Source organism: Mesoplodon densirostris, chromosome 9, assembly GCF_025265405.1.
Source record: "Mesoplodon densirostris isolate mMesDen1 chromosome 9, mMesDen1 primary haplotype, whole genome shotgun sequence".
NCBI lineage: Eukaryota > Metazoa > Chordata > Mammalia > Artiodactyla > Ziphiidae > Mesoplodon > Mesoplodon densirostris.
The window spans coordinates 63,169,435-63,184,175 of record NC_082669.1 but is presented as its reverse complement, the minus strand read 5'-3'; positions in this window follow the sequence as shown (position 1 = coordinate 63,184,175).

Here is a 14,741-nt window from a genome sequence, read left to right as displayed (position 1 = left end):
AAAAGGCCAATATTTTAGAAGATGGCATAGTCCCACTTCCCTTTCTGTGCCTTTATCCTAGGTTTATCCTAGGCCTTGTTCTCTTCTCCCCAGTTTTCCACTTTCAACCCTCCTACCCATACTGCCTTTCCTCTCCCGCTCCCTGGCTCCCTTCTCGGTCTCCAGATTAAAACGTCTACAGTACAGCTGTTCTTATTTACGACTTGGAGAGAAATCTGAGTGACAATATTCACATCAATAGTAAATGACAGGTAGCATCTTAACACCCATCTCTAAGTTGCTTTTTGAAGAAAGTATATTATGTCTCCTCCTTACCCTTGCCTGCTCCACCCACCCTACCACCCAGTCCCAATCCGTCAGGTCCCAGGCCTGTTGAACTTCCATGCTCCCTCATGCAGTGGCCCTTTCTCTCTATGCCTTCTGTCACTGTCCTAGGGTGGCTGTTATGGAACTCCACCAAGATCTGCAGCGTCCTTCTCCTGTGCATTCCTGACTCCCATCTTTGCTACTTCTACCCACCTTACACACTGACAACAGATCTGCCTGAAGCACAGCTCAAACTATACCCTTACTGTCTGCAGAATATAGTCCAAATGCTCAGGCCGCAAGGCACCCCTTCAGCCCCATCTTCTACGACACTTGACTTCACACACTCTGTGCCACTGAAACTGAACAGGACCTTGTGGGGCCCTCCTGGGTACAAATACCTTTCTGTGTCCCCAGTTTCTTGTTTGTAGGGCTGCCTTGAGTTCCAAAGGCAAGATCCAAACAGTTACTAATTAGGGAAGTGAGGGAATGCAGAAACAGAAGAAAAGCAGTCAAGAAAAAAATAGGGCAGCAATAAAGCAGAGTCCTAGCTCCACCTCAAGGGATATACATAACATATATGTATATAGTATAACTGCTTCATACCTTTGTATTCTTTGACAGGAACTAAGGCCCCTACCCGGGGGAGGTTGATAACTTCAGACTGAGCACAAGCATATAGACCCCAGACTGTTTAGAACCAGAAGGCTAATCATTGAGATTCCTGGAACACCAACCAATCAGAAGAAAGGCACACTCCCTGCAGCCCTTACCTCAGATTTGCCTTTAAAACTTTTCCCTGAAAACCACCAGGGAGTTTGGGTCTTTTGAGCATGAGCTGCCTGTACTCCTTGCTTGGCACCCTGCAAATAAATGCTGTACTTCCCTTCACCACAACCTGGTGTCCGTAAATCGACTTTGCTGCAACGTAGGTGAGCAGACCCAAGTTCGGTTTGGTAACACCACAACCAAGCCTATCTATTCTCTGTTCCCCGTGCATCCCTTAAACTTTCCCTGGTTCTTGCTTTTGCTCTTTCTCATCTTCTCAATCTGAACACCCTTTCTCCCTCGAGCCCACTTTTAGTCTTCACCTGTGTATTTGTATCTAACAAATACTTGTATGAGGTTTGCAATATGCCAGGCACTGTTCTCATCAGTTTCTCTATATTAACTAATTTAACCCTCATACCAACTCTAAGACACAATTGTCATTATTATCCCCATTTTAAAAATGGGAAAACTGAGATGCAGAGTTAATCTTTCTGCTGCCTGTTTAAATACAATCCACATTTTGAGGCTCAGATTAAATGCCATTGTCCAGAAAGCATTCTCTATAATTCCAAAATGAAGAAAGAAACAAGAAAGATAAGGTGAAAGAAGAGGATATGGAGGAGCAGGAAGAGCAATTTTTTAAACGATAACTATATGCCAGGCTTTCTGCTTAGCATTTAACTTGAATTGAACCCTTACCACAAAGCTATAAAATTATTCTAACTTTTCAAGTGCGGAAACTGAGGCTCAGAGAGCTTAAGTGCCTTCTCCAAAGTCAAATAGCTGGTTTCTAAGTGGCAAAGCAGGGAAATATCCCTGCATTTGGGATGCCTATCCCTTCCCACTATCTGATGTATAGTATAAAGAGTGCACATATCCTATATATGATGCATTGTGTGTCTGTGTGTGTATTTATCTCCCTGTAGTAGACTGCACTATTGTTTGCAATTATTTGCTGCCTTCCCTGCAAGAGGATCAGACATTCCATCCTGTGGCCATATAACTTGCAGTACTTCCTTGTGGGAGAACATTCATGCCCCTTTCTCATCAGGCTCTGCCATGTGACTTGCTTTGGCCAATCAGACAAGAACACAACCTTTAATTGCCATCGTGTGCTTTTTCTTTCCTGATTTCCTTTCTCCTTTTCCCACTGACATGTAAGTGGCATGCTCCTGACAGAGGCTGCTTCTTCAGGCTGAGTCCTAGGATGAAGTGAACACACCAGCTGATCTGCAGGTGATATGCGCATGAATAATAATAATCCTTTGTTGTTCCACTGAGATTTGGGGATCGTTTGTTACCACGGCACAATATATTGAAAGCTGACTGATAAGCTCCTCTTCTAGACAATAAGCATTTTGAGGGCAAGATGTCTGATTCATCTTTGTACTCTCTTGTACCACTCCCCATATACCCATCCATATCCAATATAAACTTTCATTTGGAAGTCTCTCAATAAGTATTTGTTGAATAAATGAATGTAAATGAACATAATAAATAACTGAAATGAAAAAATACAGGAACAAGAATATAAAACCAAATGCCTTCCTTCCCTCCCTCCCTCTCTTTTCCTTTCTTCTTTCCTTCTTTCCTTCCTTCCTTCCTTCATCTCTCTGCACCTCTCTCTCTCTCTCTCTTTCCCAATAGTGGGCAACTTGCAACTTGTGTGATAGCTAGTATTTAACAGATAGAACTGGTCTCTAGAATTAGGAGACATATTCATGCAGGAAGCATCTCAGTTCTGATGCCAGATTTTCATCACGATCAATGGCTCTATGAGAGACTATCCTTGCCCAGAGCCCAGAGAGCTCAAACAGTGCCCAGACACGGACCCTGTGGCCCAACATTTGGTGATAGTTCTTGGATTCATAGCTTGATATCCAAAATTCCAGGGACATTGTGCCTCCTTTGTGGAAATTTTTAGCTTTATCAGTACTTCTTGACACTTTGCCACCAGTTATTCCATAATTCAGAGAAATCTGAGATTGTTCTCCAAGAGGAGCTATAGAAATTTAAATACGACCTCAGACCTACACCAGCCTATGAATCACTTCTGAAATTGTGACTTGTTTAACAAAGCAAACAAACAACGACAAATAGCTCTCTAGCTATTTGACTTTCCTAGCTGAGGATGTAGGGAAATAAATTCAGGCTTCGGTTGTTAACTGCTCCATCCACACATTCATTTGACTTGGCTGATATGTGAAAGGAAGGAAAGATATTCAGAATTCTTCTAACTTTCCTTCAGCATTTGGATGCTGGGCCACATCAGCAAAAAAAGTAATTTTAGGGCTTCCCTGGTGGCGCAGTGGTTGAGGGTCCGCCTGCCGATGCAGGGGACACGGGTTCGTGCCCCGATCCCGGAAGATCCCACATGCCGCGGAGCGGCTGGGCCCGCGAGCCATGGCCGCGGAGCCTGTGTGTCCGGAGCCTGTGCTCCGCAACGGGAGAGGCCACAGCAGTGAGAGGCCCGCGTACAGAAAAAAAAAAAAAAAAAAGTAATTTTATGAATTTGGAGACAAACAAATAAATTGTCTCAGAAACCTTTAATTCTTAAAACTCCCATGATCTGAAGTATCAATGAAACAAAATTTTTCAACAATTTCTACCACCTAGGAGGATTTAAAAGTTTTTTGTGATGCACTCTTTGCTCCCACTCTGACAAATATCCCATAAATTGGTCATGATTAAGACCAAATGGAAGAAGATTAGTGATCTTGATTACATTCTCTATCTTAACATAGAGTTATCCTGGCTTGCAAAGTTCACTGCAGAGACTCCACTAATGAATGAAGAAATGAAGATGGTATGCAAACTTCTCCTTGGATTTCACTAAAGCTATTGAAACTCTTTTTCCCCTTTGTACTAGAAAATAACTGATCTTTTTCAAGTGCATTTATTTTTTTTAGACATTTAGACCAAACTTCTCAGATGTTTTACAGGCCTTACAAATACATACAAGATTTTTGCTAAACTATTCAGGCAGCTGAGCAGCATTTGACCCACACATCATAAATTGAAGCCTCTGTTCTATCACTAAGTACATTCAATAAATGTTAGCTTCTCCCCTTTGTTCTGAAAAAATTTGTAGCAGCTATAATTATTGGTTATTTACCATTATTATTATATTACTAGGCACCCAACAGGGAGCCCTTGATCATTAAGTGCCTATAATTTTTTTAACACATAAGTTTCTTTTAATGCTCTCTGTTTAATTTGCTTTTCCTGTCTTCCATGCTCCCTTTCTCTATTCAGGTTGAGCCAGGTTCAGGTTTACAGTCAGCAAGTAGTGACATACTGTGTCACAATCATAGCTGTCCCTCTTACCGACACTCAGCTGGAACCCCTGGAACTAACCTTATCAAGCACAGTATTGTTCATTCCAACGTGTTTATTAAAAATCTCTACTACAGGGCTTCCCTGGTGGCGCAGTGATTGAGAGTCCGCCTGCCGATGCAGGGGACACGTGTTCGTGCCCTGGTCCGGGAAGATCCCACATGCCGCGGAGCAGCTGGGCCTGTGAGCCATGGCCGCTGAGCCTGCGCGTCCGGAGCCTGTGCTCCGCAACGGGAGAGGCCACAACAGTGAGAGGCCCGCGTACCGCAAAAAAAAAAAAAAAAAATCTCTACTACATGTCTGCTCGGCCCTTAAGCATTCTGAGCACAGCCAGAATTAACCTGATGGAAACACTGAAAGAAGACCTCTTTCCACTGTCCCTTCCACCCAGAAATGCCAAGCTCCACAGGTTAGGAACAGCCTTGACCCTTGCTACAATGGCATATGAAGGGAGGGATACAACAGCAAGCTGGCACCACATCTGCCCACCAAGACTTTGGTTATAGACAGGGGCTTGTCTCCATCAAGATATTAACCTGACACTTTCATCTTCACCCAAATGACTTTGGCAGGGAAGAAGCAGTGAGCCGACCCTGAATAATAAAACAGTGATAAAAATGAGAATCAATATCATTGGAGCCTCTGGATTTGATTCTCAGCAAAGAAAATGCATAGAAAATGCCTCTGAGGAAGAGCCAACATCCTAAGCTCTACCTTTGTCCTCCTCCCACCACCCCTCGTCAATCTTTGATGTTCACAGGGAAAATCCTTTGTAGGGGCCAGATCCTCTCCCACTGCATTCCCCCCAAACCCTTATAATAAGAGGAAGACCTTTCATTTGTGTGGTGCTCTTGGCTTACAGACTGCTTCCACATCCTCGGCCCCAACTCTGTAGCCCACTAGAGGAAAAGAAGCCTCTGTGTTCTCAGGATGCACACTCAGCTCGAGTCCCTGCCCCAGCCATCTTGCCTAAGGTTAAGAAAGTCTGCCTTCCCAACAAACCATGTGTAACTTGGAATTTCCTTAGCAGTTACTGGGGCAGTGACATACCTCTCACCCAGGTTCCTCTGACTTGACAGCTTGACTGGCAAGTGGTAGAAGAAGGGAGATTCCTAAGGGCTAAAGGAACAAGCCACGTGTGCCAGGGCAGGGGGCTCTCTGCCATAGCTTCTGTGTTTTGCACACTTGCTGGATCATGTTTCCAAAGGCAGTTGACATCTGCTGACTTAAGTCTACCTGAGCCTGGAAATAAACGGGGCTGTCATCTTTCCACTTCTATTCATAGATTTCAACATCTGTAACCCATAAGCAACAAGGAGTAGTGGGATTTGGGCCTCATGGTCCCAACAGTCCTCCCTGCTTCCTTGTGATCTGGCCCATCATGTAGTTCCTTCTATGAATTCTCTCTTAGTGAAAAACTGAATCTCATACAAAAAACATGTTAAAAGTACAAAGCTGTAAACAAAAGAAAAAAGTATACCTCCTTTCCACTCAAACTCCCTCATGCCTCCTGTCAGAAGTTACAAATGTTAATGGTTACTTGCATATTCTTCAAGGACTATTCTATACATATATAAGGGGAAAAAATATGTATATATAAACCTGAAGTTCTTAAAGAATGAAATAATAAACCTGCATCAATATAAAAGCAGAAAAGAGATAGTGTGAGACTATTCAGCATCACTTAGAGGCCATCTATGGACCAAATTCTGCATTAGCTTAAAGACACTCATATCACTCATATCACTCATAGGTTAGAGCTTTTCAAATGATAAGTTAAATGTACATTATGCACTTTTTCTTTTTTTTGCTAAGGCTAACAACCAAAGTGAATAATCTTTCCTTATCAATGTAATTCCTTCCCTCAAAGGAAGCTTTATATGGTATCAGTCAACTTTTAAAACTTAACATCTCTGAGAGCATACTGGCTCCTTTTAAGTTTATTGTTGAGCCTTTGCTTAGAAAACAAATCTTTTTTTGCACATTGAATAAGAGGGCTACTGAGAAGTGACCCTTTAGCCTCACGCAGGTGTTCTACTTTGCTTCTAGCTAGCCAAGTCCTTCCGGAACTTCTAATGGCAGAAGTCACAGGCTTTACAAGTTGGCTTCTGTCCATTGGAAAAGACTCTTGGACCAGGCAAACACTGGACAATACTGAGTCCTGAAACTAACAGCTAATATTCACTTAGAACTTCCCTGTGCCAGGCTCTACCCTAAAATTGCATGTACATATACGTGTACCCTCTGACCCCTTGTGGTACTTATGCCTAGTAGTCATGCTTTACAGATGAAGAAAACAGGTCTTAGAGAGGTTAAGTAAACTGGCCCAGGAGCAAAGCTCTGCTCTAATAAATGGCAGGCAGGGACTGTTTTGATTCCACAGCCTGTGCTCTCAACCCCTTGGATCACTAAATCTATTCCCCGCTTTCCGAAAGTTCACATTACACCACTAAACACATTTTACTAAAGACTTACATTAGTATTTGTTTTCGATAACAGAAAGAAATCCGAAGAGGATTTTTGCTTTTCCAAAAACAGGTGAAAAGTGAAAATAGTGGCCAGCATTTGTTTTGCAGTGAGTGGTTACAGAGGCAGCAGGCACTCTGAGTAGTGAGAGCAGCACCATCAAGCTCCTTCCCCTGGAACCACACTCAGCATCTCAGCATCAGGCTGCCTTCACTTTGAACTGTGTCTGTGAGCATCTGTGCTTGATCTCGATTTATTTTGTGCACCTGTTAACAAGATATGTCCTAAGGTAATTGCTCCTTTGCTTTATGCCATTTCGGCTTAGGAGAGTTTTCATAGGAACACCCTACTTTCCAATAGCAGGGAAATCCTGTATATCATGCCTGCTTTCAAGTGAATCTTGATTACCATTCACGGCATTCACCAACTTCACCAGCAATCCCACGTGTTATTTTATGGACATCATTCCCCCTGAAAGGAAGGCTCTCCTTTCTCCTCCAGCAAGGCTGACCCGAAGCAATCCTTTGACACCTGTTCTTAGATCTTAGCAGATATCTCTGGGTATGAATTTGCACATTTGGCATGTTTGTGCTTTTTTTATTATTTATTATTATAACCCGTGATTTGTATGTGGTTGAAAGACCTTTCACCCTTGTGGACTGACTGGCTTCGATGCCAATCTGGTCTTAGTGAATTGGTGCCATCAGAGAGAGGCGTGCCCTTTAATATGAGGGTTAATCCAGAGACAGGGTGAAGAGTGAGCTCCACACCAAAACTTTCTTGCTGCTATTGCATGGATATGCACTTTGGAAATCCAGGTAAGTTATTTCATCCTGGCTTAGGAAGTGACACATTCAGAGAGAAAGGGAAATGTCTTAATTCTGGAGTGTGGGCTGAACATGGGCAGTGGATTGTGACAAATGCTGCATTTGGTCTCATTAGTATTCCCAGCATGGACTGTGCTACTGAGAATCCAGAAATTATGTTCTTATCTGGGGACTCCTGCTCCTGCACCCCAGAGGATCTTTGCCTTTTGAAGAAATATAGCTCCCATCGTCTCCAGGCATGTTCCAGAATTGCTGTGGTTGCTGAGGTGTGAGATGAGAATTCCTATTTCCCTGGAGGCCAGCCATTTCTGTGGGCCCTCAGGCGATTGCTTTTACCTCTCCTATTATTCTCACTGTTTAATATTCACCATGCTCTCACTGAAGCAAAAGTACAACCAAGAAGGTCTCTCTAAAGAACAGACTAGGCAAGCAAGAGCTGCTGCAGCCTAAAGCACTGGAGGAATCACACACCCCATTGACAAATGCAGATCAAAAATAGCAATTTGGGGTCATAACTAATTTCTGGGTGAATGGCTTTATAAAACCAAAGGCCTTATTCAAATAAAAAACAGGTTTGAATAACTGCATTTGGCACAGGAAAGCAGGCAGAGAACCCAACGGACTAGGCCAACTGGTCTCCTGTTGCCTTCTACAGACACATCACCAACTCCCTCCTCTTCAGCTTTCCCTTGGTGGCCCCGGGAAGGTGAGCATTCCTTCCTGAGCTTGTAGCACAGATTAGTTAGAATCTCTGTTGGAGCAGCACAGTGGATTTGGCACTGCTTTCGAGAAACAGTCAAAACAAAGTTATTTATCATCCTTTAAACTCTAGAGGTCCATGTACATTTGACACACAGAGAAAGAACAAGAAATGAAGGGACTGGGCTCTGTTTCTCCCCTAGCCAGCTACTCATTCTCTCTCACTCTCACCTCCGAAGTTGAATTTGTTCCTGATATGATTTTTAGTTTAGTAGATCCATTATTTTTTTAGTCTCAGAGATTAGCATGCAGTGCAGGTGTAAGTGTAGGTGAAGGCACAAGTGTAGGAGAAAGTAGAGATGTAAGTGTACAATTTTCTCCTGATGCCATTACAAGGGTAAATGAGGACAATCAACTCTGTTCTGTTTAATGGATAACCATTAGGTGGAGAGTGGAGCTGTCATACTCAATGCCCTCTTTGGAACCAAAGAATCTTTCTTTCCTCTGCTCTTCCCCCTAATTCTTACCCTGCATAAAACTATTGCAAGGCTAGATTTGAATGTTTCTGTTTCTTTGGTTATGGATTCCTTACAGCCCTTGGGCTGCTAATATTTCAAGATAAAGGTCAGCTGTATCAATAGAATGTAGCATAAATGAAAATAATTTTAGCTGCACAGTGTGCTTTCCTAGCTGCTAAGAAACAAAAGTGTGTGTGGTTTTCACAAATGGGATGCTGCTTATTAGATGCAAGAAACAAGCATCTGGTCCTTCTCCAGAAGAGGCTGCCTTGAAAACTCTTGCCCAGTCATTAAACCAGAGAGGTCTGTTTCTTTACAGTGAGGTGTTCGCTCTTTCAATTCCATTTTCTGCCACATCCATCCTATTTCGTTTATGTGTGGGGGTCTCTTGTTAGGAAAAAGGGAAGTGGGTTAACGGAAGTGTCTCAGATTCTTTTCTTATATGCCTGAAGTCCCTATGGAATAGATATCATAGTTTCTACAATAACAGCAGCACCACCTTTATGTTCTATCTGGCTCAGATAAATATCTTTAATCACTTTCAAGTTGAAGCAAAAGGAGCTTGGCAATGGGAAACTTTGGAACACTCTGATTCCTAAAAAAGAGAACTTAGGGGCAAGTTGCAGATACGTGAATTCCTGATCCCTATGCTGCTTTCAGGATCCCCTAATCAAGACAGCCCCTACCTGTTGCAGTTCTATCCATATGACTCACGTATTCCGTGCACAAAGCAGAAGGCAGCTGCTCAACTTAAGCGGCTCCCTCCAGAGCTGAACCTTGTCTTTATGAGGCACATTGCCACTTAGCATGTTGAAGACAGATTCTAAGTAGTAAGTGAGCTGGGTCCCTGCCAAGTGATAGACAAGAACACAAGCTGACAAAGGCTTTGAGTCTGTCTGCAGTGTCCCCTTCATCTATTCCACATGGGGGAGAAGGGAGGCTAGGTGGAGGAATGTGCCCCAGGAGCACTCTATAGTGATGGTCAGAAAAATGCCCACCCAGTCAGATCTGCAGGAGCTGTGGATTATGTCCTTTAAGGGAAAGACAAGGAGATGGTTAAGTCAGAAGGGCTTAAATGTCTGGCTCCTTCTTGGTCTCTTGACTCTGAAGTGAGTGAAGAAGACATATGCCAAATTTGGACTCATCTTGCTGTGGGGACCAGAACTCCTGATGCACTAGAGAGCTTTTCCATTTCCAGGGCAATTACTTTGCAGATTCCACCCATTTTCCACCTAATGTCTAAAAATTCAGCTCTTCTTAAGTGCAGCTGCTCCATGAAAAAGAATCACAATTCCTGCCCCTTGGCTGTTTCAACTCAACAATGAAGAAAACAAAGAGAAACCTAAGAAGAAAGTTCTCCATTCTCTACTTTCATAACCCTCATAGCGGCAGAGCAGGAAGTGTTTGACGTAAATATTCTCTTGCTGGATCCTATACAGAGGAGATTTTTCAGCACAAGATAGAGGCAAAGCATCAACAAATTGTCACTGCTCATCTGCTGGCTGCTCCTTAGTTTCTCGCTGAACCCCAAAGCTATATCCACACAGAAATCTTCTCCCCAGTGACTTTTCTGATATTGGTGTTGAGACTTAGTTCTACTTGTTTTTATCTTACAAGGAAATTATTGGTTTCAGTTTATTGGTTTATTTTCAAACTTCTCCTAAAAGCAGAACTTACTGTATTAGGTTGATAATACTACCTATCATTCTCTTTTACTAAACAATAACCCAGTTCTCTCACTGTGGTAAACCTCTCCATTTTGGACCTCAAAGTTTATCCAGTTCAGTCCAAGATGATTTTCTCCTAAGAGCTTTAAACTTCTACATGGATGCAACTAAGACCCTGTCATTTTAGAGGGTTGGGCAACCACCTTTATCAGAAATATTGAATCAATCCCCTTTGAAGACCTCACCTTTTCAAAACATGAGCTATATCCAACATTGATTTCTAGAAAACTCCCTTTGACTCATGAGCTGGGCCTAGACATTGATTTTGGAAGATGGACCGACATTTTCTCACTAACAGGGTTTTGCTTTCTTCTCGTGATGTAATGTGGCCCTTATATTCCTAATACAAATTTATGAACTTTTCACTGCTGAATTGATACGATAAAAACAAAATAATTTTCAGACCAAAGGCCATGTATGTGTGATTTTGACAGTCCTGTGTGTCATATTGCAAGCAACAATTTTTCTTAATATCAGCCACTGAAACAAAGTTATGTGTGAGTGATGTTGTTACTATATGGAACCACTGACGGCCAGGCTAAATGCAGTATGATTTCTCTTCTGGAAATTGTTTGCTGTCTCATCCTTATATGCATCCAGGCACTAAAAATCATTTTGACTTCAGCCTCAGGTTGCCCTGTCTCTAACTACGTGTTCCAATACTTGCAAGGGAAATCAAACCATCCCAGAGAGAAGTTGTATCTATTTTGGATCATCAGATTATATACATGATCCAGGTGTTTATTTGACTCTTTATTTTCCTCCTCTTAATTAAAACTCTTTGAAGTTAATTTATTGGCATTTTTAACCTATTGCACTATTTGCCTAAAGATGCAATTTAAAAAATTCCTACCAGGAGTAACCACAGCAATAACCAGGTGGCTTTCAGCAATGCTTGTTTATTTTGAATGCAACATCGAGGCCTTTTCTCATTTTTAATTTCACAAGGGGAAATCTAGCATTTATACTTTTTGTTTGGGGCTTAATCACCGGAACAAACTCAAGAAAAGAAAACAGAGCCCAGAAGAATGAGGAATAATTTACAATTAAACCCATGAAGATAAAAGGGAGAGAGCAAAGAGGGAATTAATGACTTAGCAAGAGTTCAGTCCGACCTGCTCCACAGTTTTGTTGAAGTCCTGACAAAACCAAATATCGCTTTGACCCACTTCAAGCTGCCCTATAACTGGCACCTGGTCTCAATCTGGCCATGCTTGTGGGTCTCAATCTTTTCCTTCTCTACCTCTGAGAAGTAGAGGAAGAGAACTTTTAGGAATCTGAACTTATTTTTCCCTGTCTGGCTTTTTTAAAAACTGCTCCCTGCATTCTCTTTGTACATAATGATTTCTTTAAAAAATTTAGCCAATTTCTTATACATGATATTCAAAGGCATTTGCTCTTGTTTTCTTTAATGGATCTTGCACATTCATTTGTTTCATTCATTCTTTCAATGGGCCGTTATTAAGGTCCAAACAAGCTAGGGATTTGGGGAAAAGGGAGGCCCGCCAAAGTGAATTAGCAACGTTCTTGACTACTCCAGGAAGCTAAAAATCTCTCCCCTGTAAGCTTATAGAAAAAAAAATTTGAGAGGACTTGGCCTTGGAATTTATTTGGCACAATGGAATCATTTTCAAGAAGCCGGGAGTAGGCCAATGGGGAGTGATCAGTAGGGAAGCAGGAAGAAGAGGGCACAGTCATCAAGGGGAGGGGAGCTTCCAGTTTTACAGAAGCTTAGGGCTCAAAGAGCAGAGCTGGAGAAGCTGGCTGGGGGGTGGTCACACAGCAAATGCCACTCTGGAGCGGCTGGAGTGGGGACCTGTAATGGAGAATCTCTTGTACAAATGCTTTACGAATTTCATTTAGGATCACAGACTTAGTAAGCTGAAAGTGATGGTGGAAATCTAGGCCAGTCCATACACGTTACAGATAAGGGACCTGAGGTCCCGATGGGTTACATTACAGTCTGGGGTCACATAACCAATTAGAGACAGCCTGGACTAGAACTCTTTAGAGTCAGCTTTTTTATTGCTTAAAAGCAATAGTATTCAGTAAGAAGGAGGTAATAGCACAAGAAGACAAGATTAGAAGACAAATGAAACCATACAGCATTTTTACTCCAGATTCAGGCTTGTTTTCTCAGAAGAGTAGAAAAGCTATAACTAGGACATGTACTGTTAGAAGGAGTTAAGGGTGGGCCTCAAGGGGCTCCAGACTAGAAGAGAAGAGCTCAAAGTACAAAGAACTTCTCCTGACCATCGTACCCTAAAGTGGTCTGTCATCCTACACACAGAGCCCTTGGCAGCCTTCCTTTTGACTTATTCTTATCTAGAAATAGACAACCAAAGAATACAAGCTATGAAGGAAAGTCTATAATACACCAGAGAATATATGAGGTAAGCCAATAAGAAAACACGACCCTGGAGGATACAGAGAAAAGAGACACTGCTACCTCTGAGGCCTGGAAAATGTGAGCAAACACTTAACTTCTAGTAACTTATAATCATAGTCACTGTAACATGGTAACACACGTTCAAATGTAGTCTCCATTTGGGCATGGCTGATAGAAAGAATTTTGTTATCCAAGGATTAGATGGTGAAGGAAAAGAAATTCCAGGTAAATCAGATCTACCTAAAATGAGAATCAAAATTTTAACTTTTGATTGTGACCCTGTCTTCAAAATAAAACTAAATACTATAAAATGTAAGTTTATTGTATTTATAAAATTTTATCTCACAATTTCAACTACTAATTTTTAGAACAAATAATTAATCAATTGTGACCTTATCTATTTATTTTTGAGGGAGAGGTATAATTTTTCCATATAGCTCCTTGAGTTATATTCTACTTTCTCAGCATGATCATTAAGAAGGTCATTTTTGCAGAAACATTCGGGAGGTCAATTCTCTCAAAGGTTTCTATTAATCCTTTGATATCCAGACAATTCTCTTTTGGAGCTACTATTCTGTTCTCTTCTACCATTGTTAAATTAAAAGAAAAACTAACAGATACTCTTTTGTCAAAGGCCTTCCAAAGTTTCAGTTTTTTGTCACCACTTAAAAATCCTCTGTCTTTGCTTGAGTCAAAGCTTTGTTTTGCAATTTATTTGCCTTGTAGTTACATCACCTGCACTTCACTTCAGAGGGCAATCCTAGCCTGATGTCAGTTAGTGAGTTTATTTCAAGTGTACAGAGGTTCCTTCTCCTCATCCTTATCCCATTGGATTTTGGAACAGCTTAGGCTAGTTTATGTTCTGAAACTAAAATGCTAGTTGAAAGCCTAATCATGCTCATACACACAAAAAATCCCCATACACATATACCTTCCACAGGCTGACTTATCTCTTTCATGTGACTGAATCTGGGAGGAAATGTGTTGCCATTACCATCTCACCAACTATGAAATCATGACCCCTGTGACTTCTGGAATAACAATTTCAAGGTTAATTATAAAACCTATAATGTGATGCTATAATTTATAGTGAATCCTTTGGTAAGGACCCCTGTCAGCTCACCTGGAGGACATAAGCCCATAGAAGGCTGAGAAGTGGCTGGTAGAATTATGGGATCCAAAAATTATACCCCCTTTGCCACTACAACAAATCCAGCACTACAAATTCTGCACAGGGTGTGACTACAGAAGGATGTGGTTGGATATCAGTGATGGTGGAAGATTCTGTGTCCACCTGTGATGGCTAATTTTATGTGTCAAACTGACTGGGCCAAGGGATGTCATATATTTGGTCAAACATTACTCTGGGTGTGCCTGTGAGGATATTTCTGGATGAGATTGGCATTTGAATTGGTAGACTGAATAGAGCAGATTACCCTTCCTAATGTGGGTGGGCCTCAACCACTCAGTAGAAGACCTGAATAAAAAAGGCTGAATAACAGGGAACGCCTCCTGCCTGACTGCCTTGAACTGGGGACATCACCATTTTTTTTCCTGCCTTCAGTCTCAAACTGAAACATCGGCTCTTCTAAGGTCTCAAGCCTACCAGCCTTCAGACTGGATATTTACACCATCAACTCTCCTGGTTCTCAGGCCTTCAGACCCAGACTGGAACTACACTATTAGCTCTCCTGAATCTCCA